This window comes from Lactuca serriola, chromosome 7 (genome assembly GCF_051521515.1).
Source record: "Lactuca serriola cultivar US96UC23 chromosome 7, Lser_US96UC23_V15, whole genome shotgun sequence".
NCBI lineage: Eukaryota > Viridiplantae > Streptophyta > Magnoliopsida > Asterales > Asteraceae > Lactuca > Lactuca serriola.
The window spans coordinates 43,805,404-43,827,669 of NC_136414.1; positions in this window are offsets into that span (position 1 = coordinate 43,805,404).

The following is a 22,266-nucleotide window of genomic DNA, read 5'->3' on the forward strand; positions in this document are numbered from 1 at the left end:
GCGTCAGAATCTGATGGCGATGCGTGGGGACATATGGTGGTAGGAATGTTGTTGATTTTCAGGATTTATTAATCGGACCCTTGTGAAGATGAGGATGATGGCAGTAAGAAGAAACTCGTTCACGAAGTTGTTGCTTGTCTTGACAGGTGATATGAACGGGCTTGTACTAGTGTACAATCCATTTATGCATGTACTCATAAGATACTACCTCACAAAGGTTTTACCCAAAGGTTACAACCCTTTACTACACGTAGCCACATGGTACAAGCTCAAAATATACTAGCATCTAACCAAAATGCTATGATACCATGTAACTTAGAAAGGTAGAATATATTTTCTTGCCCTTGATGACTGGTTAAACCCTCAATTTATATACAAAGAGATTATTTTAATAGAAAACTAGATAAAGGTGCATCATGAACTAATAAAGCCCTATTCTGCTTATATATATATATATATATATATATATATATATATATATATATATATATACATTCTAACAAGGAAAAAATATATACTTGTAGTTTTTGTAAGTGTAGTGGTTCGAAAATTTGATCTCTCTGGTTTATGGTTATACATAGTACACTTTTAATGTTACATGTCATCTGAGTGCAAAGAGAGACATCTATATTTTTGGAGTGGTGTTGTTGGAAGCCCTGACAGGCCAACAAGCTTGGCAACCACACACATATTATTCTATTTTGGTAAAATGGCCAATTCCATTCCTTGAAGACAAAAGGGAGCTAAAGAAAATAATGGATCCACGTCTTGGAAAAAAACTACCCCTAAAGGTGCTTTCGAATGCTCTACGCTCGACTTAAGATATGTGGCTAAGGATCCTAAAGATAGGCCTTCAAGTGAAGAAGTTTTGCAGAGTTTGGAACAAATATGTGCTGGTAACAAGTAATGGATAAAAGATATGTCATACTTACTTTGGGTGTCTAATGGAAAAGAACTTACTTGTTATTCGGTGTGGTGCCTTTGGTGCCTTGGTTTACATCTATTCTCTCTATACTATATATCTTATAAAACATTTAGTATAACAACTCATAGAAATGATGAATGAACTAACTAATTGTATTGATCAGAAGATATTACATTTATATCAATGAGAAAGTAATCTAACAACTAACTAATTTAGTTAAATTACAATAATACCCTTCTAACATAATTTACTAGAATAACCTCTAATATCCGTCCCTCAAGATGGATATGGAGAACATATATTTTGTAATCCCATCTTGACCATAAAAGGCTTTAACTTGGTAGTAGGTAATAGCATACTGAACATGTCGGCAAGATGCATAGCTAACTTTATTGGCATCAATTTAATGGTTTTGTCCACAACTTTGTCTCTCACAAAATGACAATAAACTTGGATATGGTTTGTGCATTTGTGAAAAGTGGGATTGGTAGCAATTTGTAATGCAACATCACTGTCAAAAAACAGTTGAATAGGTTCTTTAAGAGAGATATCAAAATCGTTCAAAAGTTGAATTAACCAAAGTAACTCAAAAGTAGTAATTCCCATTGCTCGATACTCTGCTTCAACAGATGAACGAGATACTGTAGATTGTTTCTTTGACTTCCATGAAATCAAGGAGTCTCCTACAAAATACATAATATCCAGTTATAGAACATCGAGAATCTTGGCATTTAGCCCAATCTGAATCACAAAATCTTTTGAGTTGAATAGATGAAGAAGATGAGAAGAAAATGCCTTGTCCAGGAGATGGTTTTAAGTATCTAATGAGATGAGTAGTTGCATTGAAATGTTCAACTTTGGGATGGAAATAAATTGGGAAAATTGTTGAACAATGTAAGAGATATCTAGTCGGTGATACTAAGATATAACAATCGTCCCACTAATCGTCTATATTGAGATGGGTCTTTGTAAGCTTCACATATTGCACAAAGATTGGATCTTGGCTCCATAGGAGTATTCTTTGGTTTAGCTGCCAATAAACCAGGATCTTCAGTTAATTTTAAGTTGTAATTTCGTTGAGAAACAAAAATTCCTTTTTTTGATTTTTTAATTTTAAATCCCAAAAAATATCCCAAACTTTCAACTTAAACTCGTTACTTAACTTCTCTTTTATTTCAGCAATGCCTTATTTATATGAACCAATGATGATAATATCATCAACATAAACCAAAAGAGCAACGTATGTGTTGAAGGTCATCACTAGCCTGATAGAATCATGTTATTGTCTAGAAGAAGTTAGCATGTTCTAGAATGATCTGGAAGATTATAGAACATTATGGCATACTATGGAGAAGTCTAGAAGATGCCAGAAGATTCTAGAATACTCTAGAACAAGATGGAAGACCCTGGAAGGCTATGGAACATTCTAGAACACTATGGAAGGCACAAGAATGTCTATACTTATCTAGGACATTATAGAATATTCTAGAAACATATAAAAGCTTGTAATTGATATAGAATATGGTAGATAGTTTTAGAATAGTCATGAATGTATGTAGATCTAGAAACTTCCTATAAGGAGGTGGAAACACCTATAAATAGGTGTGGAGCTCATTTGCTCCAAACCATCCCAACATCCAAGTATCCAAGAAAAGCCTCCAAGTAAGCCAAGTGTAGTAGTCTCTCAAAGTGTAAAATCTTCTTAAGTGTCTTAATAAAAGTATTGTTGTTTTCCCACACAAAGACTCGTGTTCAACAATCTGGTATCAGAGCCAGGTTTCTTGATAGTGAGAACGAGTGATTCTCGTTGTATCGTGAGTAGTTTGTAACTCTGCAAGTTTAGTATCGAAACTAGCTTGTTTGGTATTACCGAGGTACTGCCAACACGATGGGTGATCTCCAAGTCGTCAGAGGAATCAAGAAACTCAACAACAACAACAACTACAAAACGTGGGAAACATGTATGAAGTCCTACTTACAAGGACAAGATCTATGGGAGGTCGTTGGTGGAAGCGAAACTACGCCACCAGAGGAAGACGTTAATGGTGCTTTACGCAAATGGAAAATCAAAGCAGGCAAAGCAATGTTTTCCTTGAAGACCACAATCGAAGAAGAGATGTTGGAGCATATTCGGGATGAGAACACCCCGAAAGAAGCTTGGGACACATTTGTGACGCTTCTCTCAAAGAAGAATGATATGAGACTACAACTTTTGGAGAACGAGCTATTATCCATTTCACAACGTGACATGAAAATTGCTCAATATTTCCACAAGGTCAAGTCGATATGTCGGGATATTACTGAACTATATCCGCAATCCGTCATTGCAGAAGCTCGAATGAAGAGGATCATTATCCATGGACTGAGGTCGGAAGATAAAAGCTTTGTTACTGTTGTACAAGGATGGCCCGTTCAACCATCACTTGTAGAGTTTGAGAATTTGTTGTCCAACCAAGAAGCTATGGCTAAGAAAATGGGAGGCATAACACTGAAGAGTGAAGAAGAAGCACTCTACACAAGTAGAAGTCGGAGGATTTTCAAGCCACCTTCTAAAGAAGGATACAAAAATGCTGACAAAGGGAAGAGTCAGCCAGGAACCTCACAACCATGGAGATCTCAAAAGACCGACAATAAGAGTTCTCGAGGGAGGAGGTTCGAAGGCAACTGCAATAACTGTGGAAAGTGGGGCCACATGTCCAAGGATTGTTGGTCAAAGAAAAAGTCTGTAGAAAGCAATGTCGTAATGTAACAACCCGATATTTCAACTCTTTGTATTGACCTAAAAAGTCAAGTATTGTAACCATCTTGGGGTAATAAAATTTACTTTGAGAATAAAATGCCCCAAAAAGTATCTATTTAAATTACTATTATGTGTAATATAATTAAACCGGGATCATACTTAAAGAGAATGCTCAAATCCGGCTTCGTATATTGAAATTTAGATTTTTCCAAGTTCGGCTTAGCAGCAGACAGCTAAAAACTCGAATCGGAGATCGAACGACTTTTGGCCGGAATGACCTAAACGAGAATCGAAGGTCTCGACAATGGTATTTCAGCGGTAAAAAGTCTGGCAAAAACCGACGTCAGATAACGAAGCTATGAATTTTTGAAGAAATTCCTTAAACACGATGAGTTATAAAATAAATAATAAAAATAATTTCGGAATTTGCCAACGAAGTCTAAACGAAAGTTGTAGAGCGTAGTCTCACCTACGCGTGGATATAAAGACCATCGAGAACGGAGTTCGTATGAAGAAGATATGAATTTTTGAAGTTTATTAAATAAATTATATATTTATTTAATTCAAAAATCAAGTATTATCCGAAGAGGAGTCAGCGTCCTCATCCGAGGTACGCACCGCGTACCCCTGTACGCCCTGCGTACCCAAGGGTATTGGCCTCGGATCGTCCACGTCGCCCTATGCGAGGCTACCGACCCGTCCGACCCGCCCGTCCGTCCGACCCGCCGTCCCATCCGAAGCCGAGGCAGTCGAGGCTTCGGTAATGCATGACGTACGCGTATGCGCTGCGTACGAGCGTACGCCCCGCGTACGAGGCTTCTCAGACCCCCCTATAAATAGAATGCGAGGCTTTCCGAAAAAAATGCTCAATTCTCTCCTTTCTCTCACGATCTTGCCTCGATTTCCGTGCCCGTTCAAACCCGAAGCCCTGGTCATTTTTGCTCAAGTCCCGAGGGTCGATTTTACTCCCGAGATTCCCGAGAATCCCGAGAAAAGTCCGTTTCCCGAGGCGAAACTCTGTCCGGTTTTCCATCTCGCTATCTTCAAACTACCAAGTGAGTTCATATCCCCCTTCGAACACTCTTTAAATACATTTTAAATGCTTTTATACTCTTTTCGGGGAGGAATACAAGTAAACATACCGTTATTATTGTGTAAAATCTCATTTACTCATTTCTATCAAATGAATCACTTGTGATTTAGTTCTATTATGCGAAAACTCTTGTTATACTTTACATGCAATAGTTTTATACAGAGTTTTTAGTAACGCCAAAGCATCTTTTGTTGTTAAAACCGTTTCATATATTCTAAAAACTTATAATTTATGTTGGTCAAACATTGTGAAAAGGGATAAACTTTGCATACAAAACTATCACTTTAATACAGACTTAGTTGAGAATCCATGAGACGAGTATATCTTCAAACACTGCCTTTTAGATAAAAGGTATCGCTATAAGTCCTGTCTATAACCAGAGTCTCCCGTTCGGAGAACGTGTCAAATGTGTATAGATCTATACGGGAAGTCATGATCCCGCGCCCTGACTGTTAGCTACAGTCCGTCTTTTGGGGTGACAGTTTGTCATAACGCTACGACGCCTGAAGAACGTCGCTACAGGCATATTATGTTCAGTATGGTTATAAAACTCATCGGATATACAACTATTATAGTACTTTTGAATAATGAATAAGTAGTTACTACGGTTATTCATTATCTCACAAACTGAAATCTTCTAATAGGTTTATTATATAAATCTATGTTTAAAACTTTTCTAAAGCATGTGGATTGCTTCAAAATGTCAGTCTTGGACATTAAAGAAACAACTATTAGGAAAATAAGGGATTTTCTTGGTTCAACTATCTACGTTTTTCAATACCAACATTCTCATGCATTTCACACTTTTATAAGGAAATATGGGGTTTTCTTGGAAAATATATACACTCATTTTGGAATGGCATTCAATGTTTCTAAATCACTTATGAACTCACGAACTTAATTGTTGACACTTTTTCTTTGAAATAACTTGTATTCTCAGGGAATCGTTAAGCAGGTTTGGAAATCAACTTTTGGTGAATAACGCGCTGGCATTATTACTTCTTTTGAAAGATGTTTATGCATTTATCTTTTGGACATGTAATGAATACAATGATGTAAACATTTTAAAACCTTTATATATGATGGTGTATACTTTTCTTTCTATGAACTGTTATGATACTGAACATGACGTCCTCCGCCCCCGAACGTTTCCGCCGTTCTGGTTTGGGGGTGTGACAGATTGGTATCAGAGCACCGTTTATAGTGAATTAAGTATATCAAAACCATTTTTTGGTATACAACTATAAACTCATCTGGGCAAAAACACTCTGAGAAGAGTCATACTTTTGAAATTAAATTTATTTAGTTTTTGAAAAGTAAGCATGCATTCATTTCGTACTAATAACAGTTTCACATCGTACCATTTTAGAAGTATTATAAATAAGTTGTGCAGTACAGGTACGCCTTGGGACACATAATCGGAACTGGGAAGGATATAGCCTGATCAACTATATTTGTCCGAGAGCCGACTAATGTGTGCCGAGGAGTGTCTGCAGTGGACAACAAATTTTAAAACTTACCAAATCGTTACTAGAATCAAACACAAGAATTTAAATACTATAGGAGTATTTGCTATCTAAACTAGTTTAACTTACATGTTTTACATGTTTCGACTTTATTCAATTCTTATAATCCTATTTCTCGTACAGTCAAATGGCTGGATTTCACCACCCTAATGACCCCTACTTTCCCAACCAAGGCAACGGAGGATGGATCGAAGATGATCCCGAAGAGGACGAGGAACCCATAGAATTGGGTGATGACTCCGGTACTGACTCAGAGCCGGAAGTGATCGATCCGCCACCCATTCAACCTCCTATCCATGTGAGGAACTTCCAAGGACCCACTCCCGTCTGGGGAAGTCACCTCCATCATTGGAGCCAACAACAAGGCATACGCCCTCCCTACGGCATGTGTCGGGACTTCTATGATGTCCGCAGTGGAGGTTCGGCTGATCGAGCACTCCCGGTAATGGTGGGTATGTTAGCCAATCAGTCCTATCAGTCCGGGGTTCAAGCAAGCCGACTTCGGGATGTCAACGTGGAAGTGCAGGTTCACACTTCTGACATCCGTAGGTTGGACAAGATACAAGACAATGCTCAACTCCAGTCTGAGGCATTTCAGGCACAGATGATTGCAGCCCTAGCCGAGTTAAGGGAGCAACAAGCCGCTTTTGATCGGCGTCTAATGGAATCGAAGCAATCAGATACGGAGTCAAGCTCCAAGCGCAACCTACGTCGCAAATAGTGCTTGCCAGGATTTCAAATTTTGTTATAAATTAGGACTTCGGATAAGAATATTATTTTTTTTTCTTAAAACTTTCTGTAATCGGAGACCTTTAGAAAGGTCAAAAAGTTTTGTCTAAACCTTGATGTAACACAACTATATGTTTAATATATATAGGGCATATCTCTTTCTCGTTTTAATTATGTGTATTCCATGCAATTCATAAGTACATCCATTCAAACATTGTTAATGAATTAAGCTCAAAACCCTGTGTTGGCCAAACCAAATTCTTAATCTATTTAAGATAGTTAACTCAATACCATTCAACTCGCAACCACCAAAACTTATAATACCTCATGTTTCTTTTGGCAGCGCAATGCCTCCTCGTAGATCAGCACGTACCAACGCAACCCCACCACCACCTCCACCACTAACTTATGATCCGACAATGGTCCAGGCTGCTATCACAGCAAAGTAGCAGCAACCCTCCCTCAAATAAACTCCAATGCAAATGGAGGTACAGGAAGCAGCACGAATCATCCAAATTGTGGCACCGACCAGGGCCAAGTAAGGGAGTGTACTTACAAGGAGTTCTCCAACTCGAAACCAAAGACCTTTAATGGCATTGGAGGAGTCATTGCACTAATGCAATGGTTTGAAAAGACCGAAACGGTCTTCGAGATCTGCTCGTGCCAAGAAACAAGCAAGGTTAAGTTCGCTGCTTGCACCTTCATGGATCGAGCCCTCACTTGGTGGAAAAGCCATGTGAATTCAGTGACGCTCATTATCGCTAACGCCATGAGTTGGGAAGAACTGAAGCTTCTACTACTGGAAGAATACTGCCCAAGGGGCGAAGTGCAAAAGCTTGAGCAGGAGCTCTGGAATTTAAAAATGGCTGGGTCTGATCTAGTCGCCTACACAGCTAGGTTCAACGATCTCGCTGCTTTGTGCCCTACCATGGTCAACCCAGAATCGAAGAAGGTCGAAAGGTACATTTGGGGGTTGTCACCCCAGATTCAAGGGCATGTCCTAGCTTCCAACCCTATCACCTACAACAGCGCTAAACGCCTGGCGCAACGACTCATCGACCACGGAGTGAAACAGAGTACCATCACAGCAGCCGCAAATCCACCTAGGGAGGCTCAGGGCCAGAGTAAGCCTTGGAACAAGAGGAGGGGACAAACCCTCCAGGAGAACCCCAAGAAACAACAAGTAATAGCGACCCACGCTATTACTGTACCTACCAACTCTGCCCCCACAAGTTCATACAATGGAAAACTACCGAAATGTAACCAGTGCAACTTCCACCACCACGGTCTCTGCCGTGACTTTCAATGCACCAGGTGCAATAAGAAGGGTCATACAGCCCGCTATTGCAAGGAGCCAACCCAACAATCCGCCCCCACTGCTAATACCGGAGTAAGCCGCGCTTGCTTTGAGTGCGGAGACACAGGGCACTACCGCAAGGACTGCCCGAAGACAAACAACAGGAATACCGGCGGAAGAGGCCGAGTTTTCGCAATGGGACAAGATGAAGCCATTGCGGACCCCACTGTTGTTACGGGTACGTTTCTTCTCGATAACTCGTATGCATGCATTTTGTTTGATAGTGGAACGGAAAGGAGTTTTGTGAGTCACGACTTTAAAAGCATGCTAAAACCAATACCACAATCATTAAGTGAACCGTTCATAGTAGAAATGGCCAATGGGAAAACCGAAGGCACTAAGGAGATATATTTAAACTGCACCCTAAATCTAAACGATAATCTCTTTCAAATCAACCTCATGCCAGTCTCGATTAAGAGTTTCGATGTCATCATTGGCATGGATTGGCTGAGTTCACATCGTACAGACATTTTATGTTACGAAAAGGCCGTTCGCCTTAATCTGCCAACCGGCGAAACCTTCCTTGTCTTAGGCGACAAACCTAGTACCACTCTTAGTATTATGTCAAGTATCCAAGCTCAGAAGTACCTATGCAAGGAGTGTCACACATTTTTAGCACATGTTGTAGATGTGAAACGAGAAGTCCAGAACATCAAGGATGTGCCCGACGTATGCGATTTTCCCGACGTGTTTCCTGAGGACCTTCCAGGAATACCACCCGCAAGACAAGTCGAATTCAGAATCGATCTAATCCCCGGAGCTACCCCAGTAGCCAAAGCACCCTATCGATTAGCCCCGGCAGAGATGCAGGAGCTATCCAGCCAACTGAATGAACTACTTGGAAAAGGATTCATCAGGCCGAGCTTCTCGCCATGGGGAGCACCCGTGTTGTTCGTGAAAAAGAAAGATGGATCGTTCAGGATGTGCATCGACTACCGAGAACTCAACAAACTTACCATCAAGAACCGATACCCCCTGCCCCGAATCGATGACTTATTCGATCAACTCCAAGGAGCCAACTACTTCTCCAAGATTGATCTAAGGTCGGGATATCACCAACTACGTGTCCTAGAGAGTGATGTTCCCAAGACGGCCTTCCGAACAAGATACGGACATTATGAGTTCGTAGTGATGTCGTTCGGACTAACCAATGCCCTGGCCGTATTTATGGATCTAATGAATAGGGTATGTCGTCCATTCTTAGACAAATTTGTGATAGTATTCATAGACGATATACTCATTTATTCAAAGAATAAAGAGGAACATAGTCAACACCTGAGACAAGTCTTAGAGACGTTGCGAACTGAGAGACTTTATGCAAAATTCTCAAAATGTGAGTTTTGGATTAGAAAGGTGGACTTCCTCGGTCACATGGTCAGCAAGGAAGGAATCCACGTGGACCCCTCAAAGATCAAGGCTATCGAAAATTGGTCTGCACCAACCACACCAACCGAGATTCGCCAGTTTCTAGGTCTTGTCGGTTATTACCGAAGGTTCATCCAGAATTTCTCCAGCATCGCAAAGCCTCTTACCGCTTTAACCCAGAAAGGTGTGACCTACAACTGGGGAGAAAAGCAAGATGCTGCATTTCAGACTTTGAAACAAGCCCTTTGCAGTGCACCTATCCTTTCTCTTCCGGAAAGGACCGAAGACTTTGTGGTGTATTGCGACGCTTCGAAGCAAGGGCTGGGCTGTGTGCTAATGCAGAGGGGAAAGGTTATTGCATATGCCTCACGACAACTGAAAAAACATGAGGTCAATTACACCACTCATGACTTAGAACTTTGAGCAGTGGTCTTCGCCCTTAAAATCTGGAGGCACTATCTTTACGGTACCAAGTGCACTGTCTTTACAGACCACAAGAGCCTCCAACACATCTTCGACCAGAAGGAGTTAAACATGAGACAACGACGTTGGGTCGAATTGCTCAACGACTACGAATGTGAGATTCGCTATCATCCAGGAAAGGCAAACGTCGTAGCCGATGCCCTTAGTCGAAAGGAGTACTCTGGCCGAAGAGTGAAGTCATTAGCCATGTCGATCCATTCGCACCTGTCAGCACAAGTCAAGGAGGCTCAATTAGAGGTCTTGAAACCCGAAAACGTGGCAGGTGAGGCCCTTAGGGGAATGGACAAGAACTTAGAAATCAAGAGTGACGGAGCACACTACCTCATGAACTGGATCTGAACACCCAATTTTGGTGGATTCAGAGAGGTAGTTATGAGCGAGGCACACAGGACCCCATACTCCGTACACCCAGGGTCAGACAAGATGTATCTAGATCTCAAGCAACTCTACTGGTGGCCAAACATGAAAGCGGAGATTGCTACTTATGTGAGCAAGTGTTTAACTTGCGCCAAGATAAAAATAGAACACCAGAAACCCTCAGGTCTACTCCAGCAACCTGAAATACCTGAGTGGAAATGGGAGCAGATTTCCATGGACTTCATAACCAAACTGCCCAAAACTCGGAGTGGCCAAGATACTATTTGGGTAATTGTCCACAGATTAACCAAGTCAGCCCATTTCTTACCGATCAAGGAAACTGATAGGATGGAAAAACTATCAAGAACCTACATCTGGGAAATCGTACGACTTCATGGCGTACCGATGTCCATCATCTCAGATAGAGACAACAGATTCACTTCCAGATTCTGGCAATCACTGCAAAAATCCATGGGAACAAGGTTGGATATGAGTACGACATACCACCCACAGACTGACGGACAGAGTGAGAGGACAATCCAAACCTTGGAAGACATGTTGCGAGCGTGTGTAATCGACTTTGGCAAGGCATGGGATGTTCACTTGCCTTTGGTCGAGTTCTCTTATAACAATAGTTACCATACTAGTATCAAGACCGCTCCATTCGAAGCCCTTTACGGCCGTAAGTGCAGATCACCCCTGTACTGGACGGAAGTGGGCGACACACAATTGGCAAAAGGTCTAGTCCCTAATAGCACCCTCACCGGCCCGGAGATCATCAGAGAAACGACTGAAAAGATCATGTAAATACGAGAACGACTGAAGTCCTCAAGGGATAGGCAAAAGAGCTATGCCGACAGGAGACGTAAACCCTTGGAATTCCAAATTGGCGATCGTGTTCTACTGAAGGTCTCACCCTGGAAGGGCATGATACGCTTTGGGAAGCGTGGAAAGCTAAATCCTAGGTACATTGGACCCTTCGAAATCATTTCGAGAGTTGGTCCAGTGGCCTACAAACTCCAACTTCCAGTCGAGCTTAACAAAGTACATCCAGTATTCCACGTATTGAACCTGAAAAAGTGTTTGTCCGACGAAACACTTGTAATTCCCCTCGATGAAATCGAGCTAAACGAAAATCTTAACTTTGTGGAAGAACCCGTCGAGATCATGGATAGGGAAGTTAAACGGACGAAGCAGAGTCGCATTCCAATAGTAAAAGTTCGATGGAATGCTAAGAGAGGACCCGAATTCACATGGGAACGGGAAGACCAAATGCAACAGAAGTATCCGCACCTCTTCCTCAGTCCCTAAGACTTCTATTTTGTATTAAAATTTCGGGACGAAATTCCCTCTAACGGGGGGGATGATGTAACAACCCGATATTTCAACTCTTTGTATTGACCTAAAAAGTCAAGTATTGTAACCATCTTGGGGTAATAAAATTTACTTTGAGAATAAAATGCCCCAAAAAGTATCTATTTAAATTACTATTATGTGTAATATCATTAAACCGGGATCATACGTAAAGAGAATGCTCAAATCCGGCTTCGTATATTGAAATTTAGATTTTTCCAAGTTCGGCTTAACAGCAGACAGCTAAAAACTCGAATCGGAGATCGAACGACTTTTGGCCGGAATGACCTAAACGAGAATTTAAGGTCTCGACAATGGTATTTCAGCGGTAAAAAGTCTGGCAAAAACCGACGTCAGATAACGAAGCTATGAATTTTTGAAGAAATTCCTTAAACACGATGAGTTATAAAATAAATAATAAAAATAATTTCGGAATTTGCCAACGAAATCTAAACGAAAGTTGTAGAGCGTAGTCTCACCTACGCGTGGATATAAAGACCATCGAAAACGGAGTTCGTATGAAGAAGATATGAATTTTTGAAGTTTATTAAATAAATTATATATTTATTTAATTCAAAAATCAAGTATTCTCCGAAGAGGAGTCAGCGTCCTCATCCGAGGTACGCGCCGCGTACCCCTGTACGCCCTGCGTACCCGAGGGTATTGGCCTCAGATCGTCCACGTCGCCCTATGCGAGGCTACTGACCCGTCCGACCCGCCCGTCCGTCCGACCCGCCGTCCCATCCGAAGCCGAGGCAGTCGAGGCTTCGGTAATGCATGACGTACGCGTACGCGCTGCGTACGAGCGTACACCCCGCGTACGAGGCTTCTCAGACCCCCCTATAAATAGAATGCGAGGCTTTCCGAAAAAAATGCTCAATTCTCTCCTTTCTCTCACGATCTTGCCTCGATTTCCATGCCCGTTCAAACCCGAAGCCCTGGTCATTTTTGCTCAAGTCCTGAGGGTCGATTTTACTCCCGAGATTCCCGAGAATCCCGAGAAAAGTCCGTTTCCCGAGGCGAAACTCTGTCCGGTTTTCCATCTCGCTATCTTCAAACTACCAAGTGAGTTCATATCCCCCTTCGAACACTCTTTAAATACATTTTAAATGCTTTTATACTCTTTTCGGGGAGGAATACAAGTAAACATACCGTTATTATCGTGTAAAATCTCATTTACTCATTTCTATCAAATGAATCACTTGTGATTTAGTTCTATTATGCGAAAACTCTTGTTATACTTTACATGCAATAGTTTTATACAAAGTTTTTAGTAACGCCAAAGCATCTTTTGTTGTTAAAACCGTTTCATATATTCTAAAAACTTATAATTTATGTTGGTCAAACATTGTGAAAAGGGATAAACTTTGCATACAAAACTATCACTTTAATACAGACTTAGTTGAGAATCCATGAGACGAGTATATCTTCAAACACTGCCTTTTAGATAAAAGGTATCGCTATAAGTCCTGTCTATAACCAGAGTCTCCCGTTCGGAGAACGTGTCAAATGTGTATAGATCTATACGTGAAGTCATGATCCCGCGCCCTGATTGTTAGCTATAGTCCGTCTTTTGGGGTGACAGTTTGTCATAACGCTACGACGCCTGAAGAATGTCGCTACAGGCATATTATGTTCAGTATGGTTATAAAACTCATCGGATATACAACTATTATAGTACTTTTAAATAATGAATAAGTAGTTACTACGGTTATTCATTATCTAACAAACTAAAATATTCTAATAGGTTTATTATATAAATCTATGTTTAAAACTTTTCTAAAGCATGTGGATTGCTTCAAAATGTCAGTCTTGGACATTAAACAAACAACTATTAGGAAAATAAGGGATTTTCTTGGTTCAACTATCTACGTTTTTCAATACCAACATTCTCATGCATTTCACACTTTTATAAGGAAATATGGGGTTTTCTTGGAAAATATATACACTCATTTTGGAATGGCATTCAATGTTTCTAAATCACTTATGAACTCACGAACTTAATTGTTGACACTTTTTCTTTGAAATAACTTGTATTCTCAGGGAATCGTTAAGCAGGTTTGGGAATCAACTTTTGGTGAATAACGCGCTGGCATTATTACTTCTTTTGAAAGATGTTTATGCATTTATCTTTTGGACATGTAATGAATACAATGATGTAAACATTTTAAAACCTTTATATATGATGGTGTATACTTTTCTTTCTATGAACTGTTATGATACTGAACATGACGTCCTCCGCCCCCGAATGTTTCCGCCGTTCTGGTTTGGGGGTGTGACACGTAACTTCCAAAAAGGAAATAGAGGATGAATGGGATGCTGAGGCACTATGTGCTATAGAAGTGAATAAGACTAAAAGAGGAAGGCTAATGTTCATGGATGTCAGGGTAAATGGAGGATACACCAAGGATTTGGTAGATACAGGTGCATCCCATAATTTCCTTGCTAAAGATGAAGCTAAGAAGTTGGGCATCAAATACACCAAAAATCCAGGCCGGTTGAAAGTTGTCAACTCTTTATCCAAGCCTATCATTGGTGTTGCATATGGAGTACCTCTTAAGATAGCAGAATGGGAAGGCACCATAGACTTGACAGTGGTGCATATGGATGACTATCATATGGTATTGGGATTGGATTTTCTAGACAATGTACGACCCTGGTCATTTGAGAGAGATGATACCATGCATATCACCAAGGGTTCAATAATTCACATTGTACCCTTGAAGAGAAATATGATTGGATCCCGAATGCTATCAACTATGAAACTCAACAAAGGTCTCAAGAAGAGTGAGACAAAGTTTATGACAACCTTGGAGGAGGAAGACGTTCATTGGAAGATGGATGCTCCGAAGGAGAATAATAACATGACATCACTAGAGTTGCATAAAAAGTCTCATCTTAGACGAAAAATGGAACATGTGATGGAGAAACTGGATAAGGTGAAAAAGAAGAAAAACACATTAATTCGTAAGAGCAAAGTAGAATTTCTCAACAGAGCAATATCTAAACGAGATGAGCAGATCAATAAAGGATCACGTCATAACATGTTAATATTGTGGGAATATTCCAAGGCTTGTAAAAGGGACAACTCACATGCTTACAAGTTTCTCAAAGGGAGGCATAAGAAACTACACAAGACAGTTCAACAAAGTCAGGAACACTATTATGCTGCAAGAAAATGAAACCACGAATGTCGTTGTCAACTACGAAAACAATATACAAAGCAACGACTGCAACAACTAAGAAAAAACCAAGCATGTGGAAGAGAAAAAGTTCTCAAGGAAGAAGTCAATATGCGACAGATCAAGACTGATAAACAAATAGCAAAATTATTCACCAAAGGGCTGAGTAAAGGAAAAAGTGAAGGTTTTAGATGTCATCTCAACATGATACGAAGAATGGGGGCTAGTGCTGAGGGGGAGTGTTGAAGGTCATCACTAGCCTGATAGAATCATGTTATTGTCTAGAAGAAGTTAGCATGTTCTAGAATGACCTGGAAGATTATAGCACATTATGGAATACCATGGAGAAGTCTAGAAGATTCCAGAAGATTCTAGAATACTCTAGAACGAGATGGAAGACCCTGGAAGGCTATGGAACATTCTAGAACACTATGGAAGGCACAAGAATGTCTATACTTATCTAGGACATTATAGAACATTCTAGAAACATATAAAAGCTTGTAATTGATATAGAATATGGTAGATAGTTCTAGAATAGTCATGAATGTATGTAGATCTAGAAACTTCCTATAAGGAGGTGGAAACACCTATAAATAGGTGTGGAGCTCATTTGCTCCAAACCATCCCAACATCCAAGTATCCAAGAAAAGCTTCCAAGTAAGCCAAGTGTAGTAGTCTCTCAAAGTGTAAAATCTTCTTAAGTGTCTTAATAAAAGTATTGTTGTTTCCCACACAAAGAGTCGTGTTCAACAATATGTTGTACCAGATCCTTTATGAAAAAGTAAATAATCTGAATTTGATTGAGTGAAAATAGAATGAATCATAAACTGCGAAAATCTTTCAAACCATTGTCTAGAGGCTTGCTTTAGACCATAACTTGACTTGTTCTATTTACAAACAAGTCTTGACGAATCTGATTTCAAACTCCTTTGTGTGACATTAAGACTTGGTGGTATACCCATGAATACTTCCTCATGTAATTCCCATTTGTGAATGCATTATTCACATCCAAATGCACAAGATTCCACTTTTTAATGGCTGCAATTTCTAGAAGCATCTTAATTGTAACAAGTTTGGAAAATGGTGAATATGTTTCAAAATAATGATGCCTTCTTTCTGATCGAAACCTTTGGCAACCAGTCTTGCTTTATATCTTTCTATTTCCCCATCACTGTCATGTTTGGTTTTGTATACCCATCTGCATCCCACAGTATTTTTACCATCAGGTAATGACTCAATATTCCATGTATTGTTAGCTTTCATAGCATCTAATTTGGATTCCATAGAATTACACCATTCAAGGTATTTTGAGGCTTGATTATAATGTTTTGGTTCAAAATTGCTAGAAATTGGCATAACAAAGATTCTATGTCTATTGGAAACTTTATCAAAAGACAAAACACTTTGTAATGAAAAAGAAAGATCAGAATGAGAATTATTTTTGGAATGAGAAACATTATTGCAATGAAAATCTCTTAAGTAAGAAGGAGGATTAGAAATACGATTAGTTCTTCTTATTCGATTGGGCTGATAAGAATTTCTTCTTATGATAGTAGGTTGGGGATTCATGTCCTGATCTTGATTCTCATTGATGGAATTTGAAAATTCTATGGTAATACAAGTAGATACAAGAAGCTCAATATCAGAAAATGAATGTGGTAAAACTACATTATGAAAAGGATCTGATGGAATGTTAGTAGAATTTGGGGACAAAATGGAAAATATGTTCATGAAACACCACATCTCCTGAGTAAAATATTTGTTTAGTACTGAAATCAAGAAGTTTATAAGCTCTCATATTCGAAGGATATCCAACAAAAACACACATTTTGGCTTTTGGATCAAGTTTGAGTTGATTATTATTGAGAGTATAAGCATAAGCCAAACACCCAAAATGGATGAAGATAAGAGTATTCATGAATTCACCCCAAAAATGGATTGGTAGTTGTGATTGAAACAATAAAGACCTGGAAACATTGAGCAGATGCTGGTGATTTCTTTCAATAATCGAGTTTTGTTGTGGCTTCCCAACAGAAGATTTTTGGTGTTCTATTCCTTTTTCTTCAAAATAATCTTTGAACTCCAATTCTCTAGCATTATCTGTTCTAAAAGACTTAATCTGTTTTTTTCAAACTGAGTGAGAATGAAAGCATAAAACTTTGGTATAGTATCTTGTATATTTGATTTCTGTTTCAACAAGTATATCCATGTATATCTACTACGGTCATCAACCAAAGTGGCAAAATATATGTATCCAACATGTGTATGTACTGTATATGGGCCCTAGGTGTCACAATGAATCAAAGAGAATAACTCATTACGAATATGATTCACAGATTGAAAAGGAGGTTGTTTTTGTTTTGCTAAAGGACAAATTGAACAATGTTGATTTATTTGTACTTATTAGACAAATAATAGTACTAGATAGTAATAGGTAATACTATAAGGGTTAGTATGTAAATGTGTAAATGTATTAGACTATATATATATATATATATATATATATATATATATATATATATATATATATATATATATAATCATTCCCTGTACGCTTTGACATAATAACAATACAAAATCTATTATCAGGTTTGTTTTGGTATCAGAGCATTCTGTCGTAGGTTCACAAAAACCTAATCCAGTCGCCAAACAAGTTTCTTGTCGTCGCCACTTCTTCTACTGAGAAAAAAAACACTTCCATCACATAAAGAGATTTCATCCTCCTGTTTCACAAAAACCTATCTCCTCTTGTTTCTTTTTTTTCTGTTTCTTTTCATTTACATGGCTCCTCTAATAGCCTTCACCACAACTAAGAAGACATCCCATAATTCTCACAAATTCGGGTTTACCCTATCTCCTACAGATTATGGTTATTGGAAAACCATAATTCAACCCTTTTTGGTTACAAATGGTCGTCGGTTATGTTGATGGGACGATACCTTGTCCGGATCAATTGAATGCAACAACAACCGGAAAAGAAACTGTTCGGGAGACCAATCCTAATTATACGGTGTGGATAGCCAATGGTGCTCATGTACATATGTTACTTCTGTCAACTATATGTCAACTGTATCTGCGGCTTCCTTTATACATGTTCAAGGCTCTACATCTCGAGATATGTGGCTTTCTCTTGAGCGTGCTTATGCTCTACACACATCCTCAAGGGAATATACATTAAAAACTCAACTCCTGAAACTCGAGATGAAAGGTGACGAAACCTCCTCTTCTTATCTGAACAGGGCTCAAATGTATGTTGATACCCTTGCCAATATCGGTGAGCCTATGAAAGAAAAGGACCTGGTCATGCTTGTTATCTCTGGCCTTCGAGACGAGTATAATGGTCTCAAATCTACCATTCTTGCTCGACAAATTCCCACTACTTTCTCCAAACTCCATGGCCTTCTTGCAGATCATGATTATATGGTACGAAAATCTGCCCCAAAACATGAAGTCTCTCTGGTTCAAGCATTCACGACTACCACCACTACAAGTCAAAATAACACACCACTCCCGGCGCCCTCATTTGACCAGTTGTAAGCATTACAACAACTATTGTCTCAACTGGCATTCAAGCTCAACCAACCAACAACTTAAATGCTCAATCTTTCTTTTCCAACACGTCTAGAAACAACCGTGGCCAAGCACAAAATAATAGACGTGGACGAGGCAACTTTAATCGCAACCAAGGAGATTTCAACAATAAAAATCAAGGTGGAGGTAATCGTAGTCAATTTTCTTGGGATTCTATTCAGAATACTGTTTTTGGGACATGTAACGGGTGCGGAATAGGCCATGTCTCGTCTCAATGCCCAAACTGTGATCCTACCACATTCAGGAGACCACCACCCTCGGCCAACTATGCTGACTACCGCTCACAAGCATCGACCTCCTAGCTCACTGATATAGGATCCAGTCATCATGTTACTCACGGTCACTCTGGCTTTGACAATTCTGAGCCCTACTATGGCGAGGATAACCTCCATGTTGGCAACGGTAAAGGCTTACCCATTCTTCACATAGGTTTATCTAAACTTTACTCACCCAATAAATCATTTTCTTTAAAAAATATCCTTCACGTCCCTAATATCAAACAAAATCTTATCTTTGTTCAAAAATTTTGCACTGATAATCATGTTTACTTTGAATTTCACTCTTCTTTCTTTTCTATAAAGGACACGGCAACCTACACTACCCTCCTCACGGGTCCAAGTAATGAAGGACTCTACTCAATCAAGCTAACCCAGATTCAACCAATACCAGAATTTGCTTTTTCTGCTATTCGTGCTTCTTCCCAGACATGGCATCAACGACTTGGGCATCCTCATCCTCAACTTTTACAGTCTATGATATCTACATACAAATTACCTTTATCAAATAAATATTCTAGTTCTGTTTGTGACTCATGTTTTGTTGGAAAATCATCTAAATTACATTTGTTATCTTCATCTTATAAAAGTTCACATATTTTGGTTCTTTTTTTTTGTGATGTTTGGGGTCCTGCTCCTGTTACCTCTATTGATGGTCATCATTATTTTCTTCTATGTGTTGACCACTATTCTAGTTTTATGTGGTTATTTCCTTTAAAATTGAAATCTGATGTCTTTACCACTTTTAAGCGTTTCCTTTCCATGGCAGAACGACAATTTCAAACAAAACTCAAAACTGTTCAAACCGATTGGGGTGGGGAGTTTCGAAATCTCTCCTCATTTTTCTCCTCTCTCGGTATCATTCATAGACTTTCCTGTCCACATACGAGTGAACAAAATGGATTAGTTGAACAACGTCATTGCCATGTGGTGGAAACCGGTCTTACCCTTCTTTCCCAATCTACTTGTTTTTTGTGATGTTTGGGGTCCTGCTCCTGTTACCTCTATTGATGGTCATCATTATTTTCTTATATGTGTTGACCACTATTCTAGTTTTATGTGGTTATTTCCTTTAAATTTGAAATCTGATGTCTTTCCCACTTTTAAGCATTTCCTTTCCATGGCAGAACGCCAATTTCAAACAAAACTCAAAATTGTTCAAACTGATTGGGGTGGGAGTTTCGAAATCTATCCTCATTTTTCTCCTCTCTCAGTATCATTCATAGACTTTCCTGTCCACATACGAGTGAACAAAATGGATTAGTTGAATGACGTCATCGCCATGTGGTGGAAACCGGTCTTACTCTTCTTGCCCAATCTAATATCAAGTACGAGTTTCGAAATCTCTCCCCATTGTACTCAATGAAACAGAAATATCAAGTAATTCCTTATGGGATTTAAACTTTTATTTGAGGGATGTCCTAGCCTCTTATGTAATACATCTAATGAAACATTGTTAACTCTGGAATTAAGACTTTGAAACTTGTCCTTCTTGAGATTACCCCATCTAATATCAAGTCCTTCATGAGTTTGATATCTTGGATCAAGGCATGATTACAAGTGAAATACACAATAAATCTTTGTGTTCTTGTTAATGCACCAATTGATATAAGGTTCATATCAACATCAGGTACATATAACACATTCGGAAGAGTAATAATTGGATCAAGTTGAACATCACCAATCAATTTCACAGGTAAGGAAATCTTAAACTTTTAGAAGATATGGGTTTATTAGCTGCAAAATCAACCCAACAACCTATGGATCCTAAGTACAAGCTACCTATTTGAAGGTGATCTCTTACCAGATGAATTTCAATGTAGAAGACTCATTGGTCGTCTCCTATACTTGACAATAACCAGACTCGATATTACTTATGCAATACATAGATTAAGCCAATTTCTAAATAAGCCTAGAACACATAATTTACATGTTGCAACTCATTTTCTTTGATTTATAAAGTCAAATCCAGTTCAAGGCTTATTTTTTCTTCAAACAGTTCATTACATTTGAGAGCTTTCATTGATGCTGATTGGGCAGGGTGCAAAGCAACAAGAACCCATACGAACTCAATTCCAACTTGCAAACATATTTAGTAAACCATTACCACGTGCCAAGATCTTACCTTTAATGTCCAAGATGTCCTCAAAAAGCATTTTTCAATGGGCATCTTGAGGGGGGATATTAGGGGTATTAATGTAAACTAACATTGAGTCAATTTGTTAATTACTGGTATGATCTATTAGTTAGTGGTTACGAGTTGGTTATGTGTATGTTAGATCAAAGATGTATTGTAACAAGTGTGTGTATATATATAGTTTGTAATCCTTTCTTAATCAGTAATGAGAAATTAAGCTCCCATCTCACATTTCATTTCTGTCATACAAGTTAATTATTGGCATAGGTCCTTAACAAAACACACACAACACACACTAGTCACGTATACATGTATGTGAAATCAATAGATAAAATATAGAGGACTACAAAGCACACTCTTATTCATATCAATATATGTTATATAGCTTCCTAATGCCCACGTGAATTCACAGATTCACATGAAACAAACCATACTACTTTCTTCCTAAAGACCTATACAACTCCTTGAATCAGGTCAAATCAAATACCAATTCAAGTAATAACTATTATCTATAACATAAAACATAAAACAATAATAATTATTAAATCTAAAGTTTCAGGCATGCATGTGAGCTATGCCTAACGAACCGATTAACCCAACAATCACCCCCTTAATCGATTTGTTCATACCGTTCACTCACAACAACGCTGAATCCCCGTCTTCTAGAACCATCCTGACTTCTCCCGGACACCTGACCTCCACCTTGGTCACATCCAAAGTCCTCCATACAATCCTGACTTTTCCCGGACACCCGACCTTCACCTCGGTCACGTCCAAAGTCCTCCATACCCGGCTGTTGTTTGTCACCACACAGAATCCGTTTTCTCCTAACACTTCTGTGAAACGAGAGACTTTTTTCACCGATCAAGAAAACAAAGCAACCCGCTTTTCCCGTCTTCTTTCACCTGCAAAACGAAACAAACCCAAAGCCACCTGCTTTGATGGATCTTTTCTTTTCGTTTACTCACGCAACTTCGGTATCTCTCTCCATTTTCTGGTTACATACCCACAACCTACCGCCGGAATCACCACCTTGTCAGACACCACCAAAAACTAAAGACAGCCGGCAAAGAAACCCACCAACTGAAACACCTTCTCCGCCATTAACCATTGACAAACACCAGCACCTTCACAACCTCTGCTATCTCGAACC